We start from the raw sequence: 18,256 nt of genomic DNA, 5'->3' as shown, positions 1-18,256 counted from the left end.
ATTCTTTACTTCTGGACAATGGGTGTAATGTGACCAGGACTTCCCTGCCTGACACCATGCACTGCACTCTGAAACTGTGAGCCCAAATGAAGCCATCCCCTCTTCAATAGTTTTTGTCAGGGTATTTTTTAAATCAGGGCAACAGGAAAGTAAGCAAGACAAAAGCTACTTCCATCCCAGTAGGGGAGTATGGTGGTAGGAGCATGAGGTGGCTGGCCTGTCATGAAGCAGGGAGGGAGGGGGAGAGGGAGAGGATGTGGGAGAGGGAGACAAGAGCACAGTGACCAGCTAGATTTCTTCTTTTTGTGTAGTGCAGGACCTCACCTAGCTCATGAGATGACACCTCCCATAACCAGGGTGGGTCTTCTCTCCTCTAGAAAAACCCTCAGGGACATCCCCAGAGATATGTCTCCATGGCGATTCTAAAACCCATCATATTGGCCATGAAAATTAACCATGGCCCCACCATTCCTTATAAACTACCAAGTCTGTGGTATTTGGTTATTGTGACAGAAAACTGCGTAAATCAGTTTCATAATGAAGACAGTTGACCACTTGTTACATAAAAGGCCTTGTGCTAAGGGGTGCATGCATTCTTCATTTAATACTCCTACAACCCTACAAGGTAAGCACCTCTATTCTTACCCATTTTAAAAATGAGAGGATTGAGGGATCGAAGATTCTAATCACCTCCAAGCCAGTAATTATAGCTATGTCCTTTCATAGCTTATGTCCCTCGAAAGGACCAAAAGTGAGACCACTTAGCTTTGGTGGGGCCCAAAAGTTCTGGATCCACTCTAATATCCTCTGTGCGAGCTGTCTGCTTTGTGGATGAGAGCTCTCAGTGAGCTTAGCCTGTTGGAGGAAGCCCAGGTTTTGGGTCAGCTCCAGACTCAAATTTGGCTCTACCCGTATTGGCTCAGTGTAACTTCAGCTAAGCCTCTCTCCAGCTCGGCTTCTCTGGGCATCTGCTCCCTTGGCTGGAGGAATAAGAGAAGGGTGGTTTCAATCCTGTAGTGTTGGTGTAAGTCCAGAGTCCGGGCAAGGAGCAGCCCTTGAGAAACTGCGTTTCCCTTACCCTCTCTCATCTTCACAGTTGTAATTCGAAGCTGGGCAAGACTTTTGCAGAGCAGGTCAGAGGACTCTAAAGATTGGCAAGATCCTTCCTAGAGGCGCTGAGAGAGGCAGTTAATCAGTGTGCTCGCAGCCTTGCCCAGTACCTCTGTCTTCGTCTACACCTATGCCCACCACGGAACCTTGTGCCAGGGTAGAAGGGCTTTTTATCTGCCTTGTCCACTGTGGTGGCCAAGACTCACATGCAGGTGTCAAGCACTTGAAATGTGGCCAGTGCAACCAAGGAACTACGTTTAGCTTTCATGTAATTTTAGGTCCTATAAATTCAAATGTAGCGGCTGTCTACTCCCATGGCAAAGCTCAGAGGCAGCAAAGCTTTAGCCACAGAGCCTGGCAGGGCTGTGCTTTCAATCTTGTCATGTTGCTGTAAGTCCAGAGTCCAGGCAGGGACCAGCATGTGAGAGACAGCATTTCCCTCCCTGTCTCTCAGCCCTGACATTTGTTCACTCTCAGGGCCAAGGGAACAAATGTCAGTTACTCATGTGAGCCTTCTACTGGATGCCTATGCAGGAGGCCGTGTTTGTAGGGAGGCTTGGGGTTTGGGCAAGCCAGATTCAGCCAATACATAGAATTTCAGGGAAGAAAGAAAGGAAGACAGCATCTAACTTTCGGACATCCCCAGAAGCCAAGAACCCAAAGCAACAGACCACAAATGTACCCAGGATAATGTACTAGTACTTGACTAAGTCCACTGACCACTTCCCCAGGTTATTTATTTATTTGTTTATTTGTGTATCTTAATGCGCACATGTGGGGAGGTCAGAGGATGACTCTCAGGAGTTGTTACCACACAGGACCTGGGGATCGAGGCAAGTGCTTGGCTTTGAGGCAAGTGTTGCACTTCTCTGTGGAACCACCTCACTAGCCTGTATTTTACTTTCCTCGAAGCAATCAGCATCATGTCTTCAAAGAGGAAGGGTCAAAACGAAGGGGCTCTGCTCACAGTAGACTCTGCGGGATGAAGCAACCTTGGAGACAGACTGGAAGTCAGGAAGATGAAGGGTCCTTAGGTGTCAGAGTGAGGAAGGAGGACAGGGATGTTGCCCTGGGGAGCTTGGTCTGGAGCCTCCACTTGGGTCACTAGGTGTGACCTCAGCTGCTGCTTTGAAGAACACTGGCTTTTTCCACACCACCCGACCCGCCATGAGCCTGGTGTAAATGCACAGTGGTATAACGATAATAATAAAGATTTGATTGATTGAGCCCACCATGAAGCTAGGAAATAAAAGGATTACATCATGTAATTCTTCCCAAGAGCTTGGAGGCAGATGATCTTTGGTAACATTTTAAAAGCATTTATTATGTACCAATGGTTGCTCTAACTCTTAAACGTCACAATCTTCCCACGAGTAGGAAAGGTATGACCTGGAGAGGTTGAGTAATCCACTTGGAATCACAAACTCGTGGGCAATGAGGGCAGGATTAGAATCCCATCAAGTCTGGCTCCCAGTATCAGACCAGCACCCTCCCCTGAACTGAGAGATGATGATTTTCTGTTTTATGCTGCCTTGTTCACAGCTTTTTGGCATAGCAGTCCTGACTCCAAAGGCAGTGAGATCCACATGGGGGAGGACCTGATTTTTCATCCTGCTTAGTGAAGAGTTAACCGGAGATTGATGCTATTTCAGTGAAGATAGGGGGCGAGCAGGGGGTTAGGAGGGCTGACACCCCACTTTAGGAACTGTATTCCCCGACCCCTCACTCTGGGGGAATGAGCAGGTCTACACTTGCCTTCATGATACTGCTTAAGTTAGGGGTTAGAGCTGGGTGTTGTGGCATATGCCTGTAATTCCAGTACTCACGATTTTGAGGTAGGAGGATTGACACAAATTCAAGACCAGCTTGGGCTACATAGTGAGTTGTCTCAAAAGCAAGCAAATAACAACAAAAATCAAGGGTGGGGTGGGGAGATGGCTAGGTGGAAAAGTACTTGACCCTTGAGGTTGAGGACCTACATTGGGATCCCCAGCACAGTGGGGACATGTCTCTACTCCCAGTACCAGAAGGGGTAGAGGTAGGCAGATCTCTAGAGCTTGCTGTCCAGTCCAGCCACTGTAGGCAATCAGTGTGCTCCAGGTTTGGTGAGAGACCTTGTCTCAGAAGCATGGTGGAGAGTGAATGAGGAAGTCACCTGACTTGGTGTCTGTCTGTCCCTATATGATTCACACAGAAGTTCACAATGCACACCCACACACACTTGACAGAGAGGTTTCCTGCAACAAATACGTCCAGGCCTTAGAAGCAAATAGATCCAGGTTTCCCTTCAGGCCTCAATCTACTACCTGGACAAACTTACATTCTACTGAGAAAAAGTGACAATGATAGTTTTAACCAGTAGGTTGTAAAAAATCAATGACATATAAATACATAACCCTGCATACATTAAGCTGACACTGTATTATAACGTCTGACAAAGACAGTGAAGCAGGAGACAAATTAGATGATTTATGCTCCATGGGTGAACTGTGAGACCAGAGAATGGAGTATGCAGTCCTCCTATGTCCTTTACAGTTCCACAATCCACTGGGTTTCTTTGGCCCTGCTCAGATTTAAGAGCAGGAATCAACGGACCGTTATTATTGCAGGCATCCCTGTGCTTTTCTCTCCTATTCCACTAGGTGGTGACAACTCTCCACCATTGCTATTTATCAAACATTAGTCTTCAGCCCTAGAGCTGGCAGTGTTGTGGAATGGGCCACTGGGAGCTGTTTAAGCTATTCAGACTGAGGAGACTGTTTGGGAGAGCACTAAGAACACCCCCACCAGGGCACAAATAGGCATCCATTACTACCCATGAGGGATTTTCTTCAGCCCTACCAATGGACTCTTATGGACACTCAGAATTTACATGTATAATTTAAACCTTCTTCTTTTTTCTTTTTTCTTTTTTGTTCCCCATACAAGGGCACATCATTTCTAAATCTCAGAGGGGGCGAGTCCTGATGGCTGAGAAGTGAGCCTCATCATGGTGGGATACCTCATGGTGTTTCCTGTATGCCCCTATAAATGGTGAGCCCACTGTGTGAGCATCAGCTGTGAACTCCTATCCTGGACCAGATGAATAAGAGCCTGCGGTATCAACTGTCTCCGCAGATGACTGCCATTCTCATCAAAATCTGATAACTTTGGTCTTTGAGATCAAGGAGGCACATGCTTCCTACCAACCTGCTTTTAATTCTCAAATCAACGGAGACTAAGGTAGCATTGATATCATTTGGCATTGGTATTCTTACTCTTATTGGTCACCCGTCTCTCAGCCCTTCAGCTCACAGCCATGTGAAGATGAAGGAAGGGGACTTAGAGGTACACAAGTATGTAAGGGCAGAGCTGAGAAGTGAGCTCAGGTTTCTGGGGCCACAGCAATCAGACTTCAAAGCAGTAATGGAAGCAATGACAATAGGCATTCAGTGTTAACTGTGTATCAGATCAACAGTCATTCAGTGTTAACTGTGTATCAGATCAACAGTCATTCAGTGTTAACTGTATCAGATCAACAGGCATTCAGTGCTTACTGAGTATCAGGCACTCTAGAAGCCACAGAATGTATTTTTATATAATTCTCTTGGAGGATGAGACATCATTGTTCTCACTGCAAAAATGAGAAAGCTGGAGCTGCAGAGATGACGCTGTGGCTTAAAGGGAGTTTTTCTTCTTGCAAGGGACCTGGGTTTGTTTTTTTAGCATCAACCATCTGTAACCCCATTTCAAGGGCATCTGACCCCCCTCTGACTTTCTCAGACACCAGACACACATGTGCCACACACACACATACGTGCAAGCAAAACATTCATGCATATAAAAAATAAACCTAATAAATGAAGGAACTGAAGAAGAGAGACATCGAGTTACTTGATTAGGGTCACATGGATGCTGAATAAATGACTGATGTAGAATTATGACCCCAGCCTGAGAGCTTAAGCAATAAATATTAAAATCCATGCAAGGGTCAGGTAATTCCTCATACATGTATTTCGAAACACTTGTATATAGCTACAATATGCATTGAGTAAATATTTTCAGCATAAAGTTGCTAATCATGCCCGCAGTACTTATTCTTCAACTAGTTTAGCCTCTGAGCACTCGAATAGCTGTAACGGAGTGTCATGTGCTGGACTGCTTAAACAGCAGGAATGTATTATCTCCCATTTCTGAAGGCCAGTCATGTAAAACTGAGACATCAGTGGAGTCAGTCTCTATGTGAACCCAGCAACATCCTCTCTAGCCCCTTCCTGTCTCCTGGGAGATACCGGCCATCTTTCATGTCCTTGCCTCATAGTGGCAGTTCCCAGACTCAGCTTCTGTCTTCATAGAGGACCTTCTCTCATTTTCTTAATATCGTCACAAGCAAGTCACATTGATCAAGGGTTCATACTCTACTATGACCTCATCTAAATTTTCTAATTGTGAGTGATTTTCACACATCATCACACCCTCAGAGTGGGGGTTTAGGACTTCAGTATATGTTTTCCTAAGTGTGTATGCATGTGTGTGTTCATACCCTGTCTATAGTAGTATATCCAAAAGGCAGTATAGGGGCTAGATACATGGTGTGAGAACCCTTATGCCAGGGTTCAAACCCCGGTGCTGTCATCTAGTGACTCAGGGCAAGTGACCCAAGCCTCATAGGACTGCTGGTCCTCCCCTGGAGCTCATATTACCACACTGATGTAGACCAGGATGGCCTTGTACTTGTTGTAATCCCTCTGCCTCTGCTTCTTCTCAAGTGCTAAGATTACAGGAACATGCTACATGTGGGTAGATTGTTTTGACATGCATTCACCAAACACCCCAAGGACTTTGTACTAGAAGCTGTTCCCTGATGCTTGACCTTCTGGCTCACAGCATGGCTGAGTTCACACCTTTCACCTTGGTCACAGGGAGCCACCTTGTAAGAGAAACAGGATGTCGATTTCTCCTTCCTAGTGGGTAGGCAGGCTAATGTCCAACTTGACCTGATATTGAGTTCTTGCTGAGCACCATCCCCTGGCCTCACTTCCTCAGAGCTCTCTCCTGGAAGTTTAGCATCAAGAAGCAGCTTATGTCCAGGTTCCTGCCTCTAAAAGGAACCTCCAAGGGCCCTGACCTGAGAGAAGGCCCTGGGTGAAGGTTCAGACTGTTGACACTTCCAGTTGTCTAGGGGTTTGCCTCCCCAGCCGGTGCCTCTCCACCATTGGTACAGCTATTATGTTTCAGTGTTCCTATCATGTGTCTTCCAATGTTAAAAACTGCAAAGGTTTCTCGACACACACCAATGGTCTCTGGGCAAGGCCATCTAGGCTCTGCCACAGGCAGTTGGCCTTCATTACCACTGGCACCTCTGACAGGGTGTGAGAGGTGGAGTGCCTCTCTCCTGACCATGGCCGCTCTGCTTCATCTTGCTTCTTTTACACACCTGGCTTCTCAGCGAACCCCCTTCCGTTCGTTCATTGTATAGGAACCAAGAATGTTTGATAACAGGATCTACACTGAGTGAGTCAGTTGAATCAGCTAACATTTCCATCCTGTCTGATCCCAGCTTGTTTGGCTATACCTTGGTTTCATTTCTGTTCTCTTTCTCTTCCTCCATCTACTTCAATTAACAAATGACTATTAGGTGCCAGGTATGATCGGTACATATATAATAACAAGGTTCTTAGCTCAAGCCTCAAAACGTCAAAACTCAAGATACAGAGAGGGACTTTTTTTTTTTTTTTTTGGCTGTTGTTAATCCAGATCAAGAGGTCAGAGAAACAAGGTCACTCACTGTGGTCACGCAGTAGTTGAGGCCGAATTGAACTAAAGGAACTATAGTTATCTGGGGGGTGGGAGGTGACCAAAAGTAACTGCCCAAGTTCCGTGTGGAACTGAATTCTGTATAAGTACTCAAACCACGGAACATTGATTTCCACTGGTAAATAATGTCTTTCATAGCGGGTGTCCTTGGCTCTTCCCAGCAAGATGAATTGACCTTTGCACTCCTTGCATCTTTCCTGTCCAGAAAGGCCTAAGATTTCCTCAGATCTTTACCTTTCTACCTGCCTCCTAAAGTGGCATTTACTTAATCTTTGTTCCTCTGATCCTCCTCCAACTCTTCCAGCCCCAGGCAGCTTCTCAGGAAGGCTGAGCCAGTTCCTTCTGTCACTGAGATGGCAGCATCTCTAGTTTCATTCAAGTTTATGTCACTCAAATTCTGATTCATTACAGAATTTGCATCTTCAGGCCTACATTTAAATTAAGGCATTCGAGATTCTTGTTTGTCCCAGATCCTGAGAAAGAGATAGTTGTTGTGTCATTTATCATAGTTTATTTATGATGATGCTTGGAAAGACTTCATTAATTAAGCTTCCAAAACAGCCTCCTTCTTCCCCCCTCCCAGTAGCCCACCCATCAATTAGACTCGAGTATTTTGAAATCACCACTTGGTAGCAACCTGTGGTTGGTACTGGAATTAATAAGAAAAAAATTGGGGCGAGGTCTGTGAACTTTTTAGGAAGAGCTTTGTAAGTGAAAACGGCCACTTAAACTTACCTTAGTTCCCAGTACACTTCTCTCTGTGGTCAGTCCCAATCTGTGTCTAGTGACTGTGTGGGTGAGGGCCAGGCCCTTGAAGGTTCATGAGGGGTGAAAATCTAAGCACGCAAGACAAAGTAAAACAGGTAAGAACAAACGCGAGTGGGACTGAAGTCTGCGGAAGTCTGAGGAATGGGGACCCTTGAGAAGGAAGCTGGGAACTGGAGGAGTAGGCAAGAATGAGGAGGCCTAAGATGATTCTAATATCAGATGCTCAAGAGAGGCCTTTGGAGACACCAAGGGACCCTTAAATAGCATCTAAAGTAAATCTCTTACTCTCTCTGAGAAAGTTAGACACCAAATGAGGAATACCTATTATGGTTTAGGTATGGGATCCCCACAGTTGTGTGGAATATGAGAGCAGTGTTTTAGGAGACTCTGAAAATTTTAGGAGATGAGGCCCAGATGGGGGTCACTAGGGGTTTGTCTGGGGGAAGATGTGTATTGTCCCTGACCCTCCTGCTTTTTTTCCTCCTCTTCTTTATTTTTCTCCCTCCCTCCTGTCTGCAATAGACTGGGTAGACTCTGCCATGTCCACAGTCCTGGGTCTCTGCCTCAAACTGGGCAGAATTGGTGGAGCCAAAGACTATGGGCTGAGGCCTCCGAAAACAGATAAAATATGCCCTCCTCTTGCATTGTTCGCTCATGTGCTTTGATCACAGTGATTAAAAAATAACTAACAGAGCCCCTATTGTGGAAAAATTGTGTACATGATACCAATGTGTGGAAAATGTGATTCCGTCTTTGTTCTGGAGCAGTGATGATCTAAAGTAAATACGCCATTTTTTTTTTTTAATTGCTGTTATGGCTTGAATGTGAAATATTTCCCCACCTCCCCAGGTCCCCATGTTTGAACACTTGGTCCCAGATGGTGGTTAGTAAAACCCTCTGAGGTGGGGCTTCACTGGAGTAACAGGGGCATTGTGGGATGGCCTTAAAGACTGTGGCTTAGCCCCATTTCCTGATTAAGCTCTGCTTCCATCCCTGCTTCCTTCCTGATAGTAGATGCAACAGCTGTCACAGGCACTCAACTCCTGCTGCTGTGGCTTCCCTGCCATGATGGACAGTAGCCTTTCTTGAACTGTAAGCCAAAGCAAAGTTTTCCTCCTTTAAGTTACCTTTGCTCAGACATTTGTTCCTAGCAATGAGAAAAATATTAATAAAATCACCCTTCCCCCATTTTACATATCAGAGTCCAAGGAAACTTACTTCCTATTGCCCATTAAGATGTTTTCCTTCTGTTTTTAAGTAGGTCATTCACCAGAGCTAGTGAGCCATAGGGATCAGGGCTCCATCATTAAGCTGCCCACCAGGAAGTTCTTCTTATTGCCCTGGGGCTGTCCTAAGCTATTGGACACAGGATGGTGATGGTGAGAATTCCATTTACTGTGTTGCAGCTCTTGTGACCTGGGTGGATTGAGGACAGGAGAGCATATTCCCTGTCCAGTCCAGGTCAGCAGGACCCTGAGGAGGGTCAGGCCTCTTGTCTTTGGTGCTCACCCACAAGTCACCTCCCCACCTGCTGCTCTCAGCCATGTGTTGACAAGCCTCTTTTGTTGGCTTCCTGAGGGAGTATAGGCAAAGCACGTTGGGAATTCAGCAGAACACCGGGGCTCTAACTGCTCTTGAATGAGACAGAATTAGAAAATGGTTTCAAATTGAAAACTTAATTTTCAATTAGTGTACATTCAGGCAGGAGTGGGAGGGATTAGGGGATGGCAGCTTGTTTGGTTAACACACTCTTTTGAAGACATGCTTGCAAGCTATTAGTTAGCTTTCTCCTCTCTCTCCCCCTCCCACCACTGTAAAGCACTCCTTAGTCTGTAATTTGGCAGCCAGGCTCCCTCACTGCCTGAAGCATGAGCATCCATGCCCTCTGGAAATGGGGGCACCCATGGCTCTGAGGGTGCAGGTCTGCTAAGGGACTACCTGCTCTTCAAAAACACTTCTGGAAAAAAAAAAAAGAAAAAAAATTCTAAACAACACATTTGATCTTAGTACGGATGGGCACTCTCATAAAGATGAACTTTCTTTCATATATAAGTTATACTAGCTCAGCTAATGGTTCGTTTGTTCTGCATTAACTTCCCTCCCAACCCCAGACAAGGTTGACCACGTTTCATGATGTGCCCAAGTCCAGACATCCACAGAGTGAAGGGAAAGTGTGACAGGTGACACTCAGAGAGGGACCGACATCACAAGTCTCAGAATGATGGCTGACCCCCAGAGAGAGAAAGAGATAGATAGATAGATAGATAGAGAGAGAGAGAGAGAGAGAGAGAGAGAGAGAGAGAGAGAGAGAGAGAGAGAGCTCTGGAACGATAGGCTGCCTTGCTCCTCTCTAAGCCTATCCCTTTATAGTCGGTCAGCTGCAGATGAAATGGGAGATAGATTTTTTTAGGCTGTTAATCCATTGTTTTCTCAGATTGCCAGCCTTTGGAATGAAGTAGATCCAGTTCCCATCTATAAAGTAGATTCAATTCCCGGCTGTTCTCTTTGACCTTTGTAAGTGACAGGAAGCAAGGTACCCTGGGATCCCATGATTGTAGGAGCTGCACCATTGGGTGGGCCTATTAAGTGTAACTTTAAAGTCTGTGATTTGTTATGAGTGTAGGTCTCAGGGTAAGGAGGACAAGAATGGGGTGTGACATTGGACATGGGATGGCAGGGACAGTGGGCCAGGACATAAGTGGCTTTATTTGTCTCTTGCTACTTTCTTTCCTGCACTAGACAGTTTTCATCTTCACTGCTGTGTGGTCGCCATTTTTTTTCCTTTTAATTTGTTAATACTGGCCTGGGGGATTCATACAACTATGCTCATTCACCTTGGTTAGGTAACTTTCAGTCCTCATGTAGAGATGATGAACTAACTGTGGAGTCTGTCTCCACAGTGCAGCTTGAGTAAACATGTGAGTGCACAACATGCCACATTTACAAGCTTGTTACCTGGAAATTATGAATTCAGTCAGCCGAGCAGGAACTTCATTAGGCACTTCTCTCCACCATTGGTAGGGAAAAGAAAGTACACTGCTGTGATTAAACATGCTTTTCTACCATGGAGGGCCAGCTGCTGTCTCCTTGCTTGGCACCTTCATCCTTTCTCCTCCCTTCCAACTCATCGTAAACATGGCAGAGCTGGTTGCAAAGGCAGGAAGCAGGCATGCCATCTTAGCACTGACAGGGCTGCTGGCTCCACTGATTTGTCACTAAGGTTTTTCCTGACTCGTTCTTCAACCCTGGATCATATCCCAGCCCCAAGCTCCTGGTGACATCTGCTCCCTACAGATTGGTATGAGCACATTCCAAGTGTCTTTACTAAAGACTATCAGTGAGTGCGAACCCCAGGCTAGGCTCTGCACCACCTTCTCATTGGCATCCTGTCTTCTTACCCCCCAGTTAAACTCCTCTCTAGAGAAGCCATCCATGCACACTGTTCTTCATTAGTCTTATCATGGCATCGTAGTCGAGCAACACTTGCTAACTCTCTCGGCTGCAAGGCTGCTTTCCAGGAAGTGCTGGTTTAATTGAAGAGTGGCTGAGAGTGGCTCTGAGGCCAGCACAGTGTCTGTCAGTTTCCAGTCTGAAATAAAAGAGACTAGGAGGGAGGAATTTGGAAAACAATCCTCGACAGACAAGTACCAGTAAATCTTGATAGCTTAGAAGCAATTGACTTTGAGAGAGTGAAACTTAAATCTAGAATTTTCTGGTTTGAATGGGCCTGTAAAGCTTTGTCATCCAATCCTTTTATGTTATAAATGGGCCAAGTCTGAGCTAAAGAGAAGAGACCTAGGTGACTAATCAGGGACTGTAGAGAAAGCCTGGGACTCTTCTGGTCCCTAGTGTCTTTACTGTAGCCGTAATTCACCATTTCTTTTTTTGTAAAGTGGCTAAGAAGTTTTGATATTTAAATTACATTTTATTTTTGTGGTGTGTGTGTGTGTGTGTGTGTGTGTGTGTGTGTGTGTGTGTGTGTGGTGAGTATGCTATGGTGTGCCTGTGAAAATCTCTCTCCCTTTCCTGTTTTGTTTGAGACAGGATCTTGCTATATGACCTAGGTTAGACTTGGTCCTATCATCCTCCTGCCTTAGCTTCTTCAGTGGTGGGGACCACTGTTTCTGTGGCTGGTGTTTTGTTTTGTCAAGAGGCACCAAATCTTTTCATCCAGATGCTCGCCTTTCTGCTTTCCACATGCCATTGGTGGCACTGTCTTATGTCTTGCAGTTTCTTCAGTGACAAGGTATTGATTGATCTCATACCCCATGTCCTCAATCCCTGGGTGTTTTCTGGTTGGCTAAATGTGATGGGAGGAGTCAGGTGGCCTCATCTGAGCCAATCAATTTTAGTCTGGAGGATGGGATGTTATCATTGGCCCTGTCTGGTTCTGGAACCCAGTCTAGGACTAGCTGATCACAAAAGCTTAGTTACCTTCACATAGAGCCAGTGGTTGGAGTTTGTGTGTGGAGAGTAGGAGAGGGAGAGTATTATGCTACCAAAAATGGCTGTTGGATGGAGAAAGTGATGGAACAAAGCTACTGAGTAACACAGCTTCCCATCTTGATATTTACTCACCTCTGAGACAACTTCAGAGGAAACTGTGACTTTTCCATTTCAGCCACTTACCTAAACATAAGTCAGTAAAGGCTAGTTAAGAGCATTTCACTGGATTGGTCCCATCTGCAAAGGAGCCTTGCCCTGGTGTAGTTTAACTACTTTTCCAATCCTTGAGTTTCAAAATTGTATCATCTTTCTTCCTGCTGAGTTTCTTCATGGCTCATGTCCTGGTTTTCCATTTTTGGAGATGAGTCCATCCTACAAAATGGCCAAAGGCCTCAAACTGACATTACTAACACTTTTACACTACTGGTGAGATTTTGGAACACTATTTTTTCTTTTTTCATAATGACTTCCAGAAACTGTCTCCCTAAGATGTCTCCTTTCTATTTTTTTTTTTTTCTACAGGTTTGTAGTTGAGGCTTTTCAGAAGCAGTGCGATGATCCTCCACCTGGTGATTTTGTCCTCTGTTTCTTTTGTGAAGACATAGTTAGATTAGTAGATGACAGAACAATAATTATAATGACACCAAATACTTACTGGGTGCTTTAAACGCACCTGCCACTGCTGGCTTTATAGGATTTAGCTTAAGTACAGTTCATTGTGATTCCATTTTGTAGATGGAGGACATGACATACACGAGTTCATTTGCTTGCCTAAGGTCATGTGGCTAGAAAGTGTTAGAATTGAAATTTGGACCTGGATTGCCTGAGTTGGCTGTGTAAGCAGGTGGTGGTTTGGATAAAAACTGTCTCCCCTAGGCTTAGGCATTGGAATTCTTGGCCCCCTGTTGGTAGTACTGTTTGGAGAGTTTGTTGACCCTTTGCTGGAGGAAATGCACCACTGGGGGTAGGTTTAAAGGTGTGCACCACCACCACCCAGCCCATATGTATGTGTGTGTGTGTGTGTATACATGTATATATACATATATATATATATATATATATCTTTTGTTTTTACATTTAAATATAAAACTACTACTCTGTTTTGTGTTATAAATGGGGGGGAGAACCCAGAAATAAGAACTTTTCTTTCCTTTACACTGAGCTTTCTTCATGGAGGGCATGAACTCCACCCATGCAAGGGAAACACAGTACAAGGAAACAACCTCCAACTCCTTCTCACCTAACTTCTATTTGCAATAGAGAGTTGGTTTTACCTAAAGAACTAACAGCTCTCTACCTATAGGGGAATTGTCAATCCAAGCAGTGGACCCGCTCTTTCAACTATCCTGAAGAAAAAGTCCTCCACAAATAAACCTGATTTGTGGCAGCCATGTCTACTGGACATGCATTCCTGATGAGGTGAAGCAGTGGTTACACCCCCCCCAACTAGAAAGCTACATAGAAAAAAATGAGGGTTAGGTATGTAGAGATTAAAAACTTGACTCCTCCAATCTGACCAATAACAGCAAGATTAACTGGGAAAGAGGAATAAAAAAAAAAAAAAAAAAAAAAAAAAACCTTGATATTCCATACTTTGAGTTACAACAGGGACAATTGAAATGGGGAAGAGTTGGGGTGGGATGAACTGGGAAGGGCTCAAGATCACTCAAAGTCTAGTCTACTTTGCTTTTGTATTGGAAGGGATCGCCATCAGTCTTGTTGAGAAGACATGTGTGGATGATGGCTTCTGTCATTGCAAAGGGGTCACAACTGGTAGAGGGGCAGCAGTCTTCAAAGCAACCTTTCTTCTCCTGGCAGACAGTCCAGGGAATGCAGATGCTGGTACTGTGGTTGACAAAGCCAGCAGAAAAGTCATTGATGTTGGAGGTCTCATGGAACCCAGTCAGATGTCGGGCATTGTCCGGCCCTCACTCCCCCCCACCCCTTGGGATCATAGGTTTGAATGCAGTAGGTGCCACTTTCTTAGTTTCTCAATGGCCTCCTCAATGTGCTTCAGACCTTTCTCCTCCCTCATGGCCTTGGTGCTAAAGTTGGTATGGCAGTCTGCACCATTCCAGTTCCCAGGAATGGGCTTGGCATCAAAGGTTGCTATCACCCCAAAGTCTTTGCATACACTACGCAAGATGAAATAGGCCACCCAGAGCTGATCTCCCATGCAGATTCCTTCACAGGGTTCTTTTTGGAATTCCCACCGGGCTGGCATTACCTCAGCATTTGTTCCTGTAATCTTGACCCCAGCATACAAGCAGGCATGGTAGTGAGCTTCCGCGATATCCCTGCCATAGGCTTTGTCTGTGCCCACACCACAGTAATACAGACCTTGGGGTCCAGGAAAGCCATTGGAAGGCCAACAAGGGGGATCTTAGAATGGATTCTTATCTTTGTGGATTCCTGAGCCCAAATATACTCTTCCTCCTGTAAGCTGCTTTTGTTCATGGTGCTTTATCACAGCAACAGAAAATAAACTAACAGAGTCACCTAGAAATGGAGTGGGCAATCCTGACTCAGCTTAGGCCCAGCTCTCTAGAATACTTGTAAATGAAATGATAATATATGTTTTCTGTCTTTATCAGGGAATGAAGGTGGAAAGTATGAGAGACAGTCCTCCAGCTAAAGCGGAATCTCTTGAAAGACTTGAGGGGACTGATAGATGAAGGAAAACAAGGGCAGAGGTGAGAGGTTACACTAGAACATGCTAGTTTTGTCATTCTGCTGACCACAGACAAGGGAAACATTTGCTTAGCTAACGATTTTGGAAGGTTCCAGCAATTAGGGTGTTAATACTCTGTGTAGTCACAATTATGCTGTAACTCCCAATCAGGAGACAACTCATCATTTTGCTGTAATGTAATTACATTAAATAGCACTAGTCATGTCAGTGCGGAGACTGGGGCAGCTGCTAATTACCCACAGCACCCAGGCACCTCAGCTTGGATCAGGGATAATTGGTGTAACGCTGTTTTGCGTTTCAGGGCTGGCCCTGTTTTCCTCAGCACAGCTTCAGCAGCTCTCAGATCCTCTGCTGCACACAGTTCAGCTGTGTCTGTCAGCGGGAAGCAGATAAGGTATTAATATCCCTGATCTCCCTCCTTAAAGAAAACTTGAGAGGAAAATAACTCTGACAGGTGCAGAAGAGCCCAGTGAGGATTGGGCTGTGTTTATTCCTTTCTCCTCTCACGATTGCACTGGGCAGACTGAGAATAGTGAACACGTATCAGATGTCTCCCATGTGTCAGGGACTTGGACAGGTACTTTATAGATGTTTAAATTGATTTTCAAGAACACTTCTCTAAAGTGATACAATCCCATTTACCAGATGAGAAGCTAAGGATTGGAGAGACGAGTCATTGGCCTGAAGGCGTAGAGCTCGATAGTAGTGGAGATGGGTAGTTACAAAGTCCTCTGTCCACTGCCTCCCACTGCCAGCCTAAGGAAGGCTGAGAGAGATGGTTACCCATATTTGTACAAGAGAATGACCCTTTACTTTCTTGTTCATTTCACCAACTTCTTCAGAACTAAAGTTCAATAAATTCATCTACTTTCCTGCTAAAGAATCCAAATCCTATTTCCAGACCTTTTTTAGCATTTGGAGAATGAGAGAGAGGGTTTTTTAATTTTTATAAATTTTTAATTAAATTAGAAACAATCTTATTTTACATACCAATCCCAGTTCCCTCTCGCTCCCATCCTCTCATGCCCCCATCAATCCTCTATCCCATCCCATCCACTCCCCAGGGAGGGTGAGGCCTTCCATGAGGAATCATCAAAATCTGTCACATCATTTGGGGCAGGGCCTAGGCCCTCCCCTGTCTATCTAGGTTGAGACAGCATCCCTCCACAGGGAATGGGCTCCCAAAGTCCGTTTGTGAACTAGGGATAAACTGGTTCCACTGCCAGAGGCTCCATAGACTGTTCAAGATCCCCAAACTAACACCCATGTTCAGGGGACTTGGTTCAGTCCTATGCTGGTTCCCCAGCTGTCAGACTGGAGTCCCTGAGCTTTCAATTGCTCAGGTAAGCTGTTTCTGTGGGTTTCCCTAGCATGATCTTGACCTCTTTGCTCATCACTCCTGAGAGGGAGTTTTTAAAGCCAGTCAATTTTGGTATGTATTTGAGTTTAAGATTGATGTGTGTGTGTGTGTGTGTGTGTGTGTGTGTGTGTGTGTGTGTTTGTGTTTGTGTGTGCGTGTGTGTATGTGTGTGTGTGTGTGTAAGCCATAAGAAGTTGTTAGATCCCCTGGGGCTGGAGTTACAGGTAGTTGTGCATTACCCAGTGTGAGTTCTGAGAACCTAATTTGGATCCTCTGCAAGAGCAGCGAATGCTCTTAGCACTCCTGAGCCACTTCTCTACAAAGTGTATTTGAGCAATATCAACTGAGCAACTGTGAGGTGAAGACACCCAAAGTTATGATAAAGCTTAAAATGGTCTTTTCTCTGCTGTCTGTCTTTGGCAGTAATCTGATTGAAAAGCTAAGGGAGAACAGCAGATGGTTGATTCATATTTACGTGCAAAATGCTTTCTTTGGAGACCCTGATGGGTTTTTAAGGTTATAATAGCAGTGATTATTTCATGTATTTTATAGGTACAAGGTGTTTTAGTCTTTCCTGATTGATAGCCTTGTATCCTAAATGTATCTCATTTATGGGAAACCAGACTGGAGTAGATGATGAACAAAATAGGTTCACATCTGAAGACATCAGCACAGATCTCTGCCTTGAAGCTCTGGTGGAAATAGATACCATTATGGTGGCCGGCTGCAACAGATACTCACCAGCTTTGGGATTTGTGGCTTCTGGAGGACTGTTGGGTTTTACTTTTCCAAATGAATTTTCACTGTCCATATTAAGTTTCCTCTGGGAGGGTGTGTGTGTGTGTGTGTGTGTGTGTGTGTGTGTGTGTGTGTGTGTGTGTATGTAAGTGTGGAAGGCAGAGGACAACTTTAGGACCATTCACCTTGTTTTTGAGACAGCTCTCATTAGCCTGAGGCTTGCTGATCTGGCTAGGCTGGCTGGCCATCAAGGCCCCAGGATCTGCCTCTCTTCACCTCCCTAGTGCTAAGATACAAGGGTGGCACCCTTGGCCTTCATACTTGGGGTCTAGGTCCCTCATGTTAGTGTAATGAGACCTTTACAATTGAGCATCTCCACAGCCTTGCTCTGAGAGGCTTTTATTGATCTCTGTGGAGTTGACCAAGTCAGACTTCTCTGTTTGGCTCCAGTAACTTGCACCCAGGTTCTTTTTTTTTTTTTTTAACTTAAGTCTAGAGGAGAGACATGACTTGGAAAAACCCTCAAGCTATTTCAAGGAGTGAGGAAATCAGGACAGTGAGGTGGCTGGTTTTCCCCAGGGAGAAGTAAATGGTGAGACATTTCACCATATAAAAATGACACCAGTGAGACCCCAGGAAGTCTGGTTATTAAAACAACCAAAAAACAAATCAAAAACAATGTGTGGATGTCAGAAGGCTCAGTGGATAAGGGCGCTTTCTGCCAAGCCTGACAACCTGAGTTCAAGCCAGGGCCTATTGAGTTTAATTCCCTGTCTTACTGGTGAGGAAACAGGTAAGACAGAGAAGTGTAGCCTTCCCAGGACTACATTTTCTGTCATTGTTCAGCCACATACACAATTCTGGGCTGGGTCTGGTGGGCCACGCCTATGTTATCAGGGAGCTGAGGACTAGGGGCTCAGTGACTAAGAGCACTTGGTGCTCTTGCAGAGGCCCCAGGTTCAGTTTGCAGGACTCACATGGTGGCTCATAACTGCCTACATAACTCCAGTTTAATGCCCTCTCTAACCTCTGTAGACACCAGACACACATGTGGTACACATACATAACATGTAGGCCAAAATATGATCTAGGGCTCACTATGTTTTCACAGTGCAATATCTTCCTGGAATGCCTTTCAATAGGCTCACATGTCTGAATCCTTGGTCCCCATCTACTGGTGTGGTTTTTGAAATGTTCGTGATTCTTTAGGAGATGGAATCTCATTGGAGGAAGTGTAACATGGGGTTCTGACTTGAGGTGGCATAGTCTGGCCCTTTTTCCTGCCTACTTCATGATTTTTGTTCTGCCAAAATGTGACATCAGGAGTCCCAGATACACACTTCTGT

The 18,256-nt window shown here is 45.1% G+C and overlaps 1 pseudogene; it reads right to left on the bottom strand.

The window, feature by feature from the left end:
• Positions 1 to 13,793: 13,793 nt before the first annotated feature.
• On the bottom strand, positions 13,794 to 16,983 carry LOC127221810 (glutamine synthetase-like; annotated as a pseudogene).
• Positions 16,984 to 18,256: the final 1,273 nt, after the last annotated feature.

The sequence above is a fragment of the Phodopus roborovskii genome, unplaced genomic scaffold, assembly GCF_943737965.1.
Source record: "Phodopus roborovskii unplaced genomic scaffold, PHOROB, whole genome shotgun sequence".
Lineage (NCBI taxonomy): Eukaryota > Metazoa > Chordata > Mammalia > Rodentia > Cricetidae > Phodopus > Phodopus roborovskii.
Note: the sequence above shows the minus strand (reverse complement) of the source record. Positions and strands in the feature narration are given on the sequence as shown.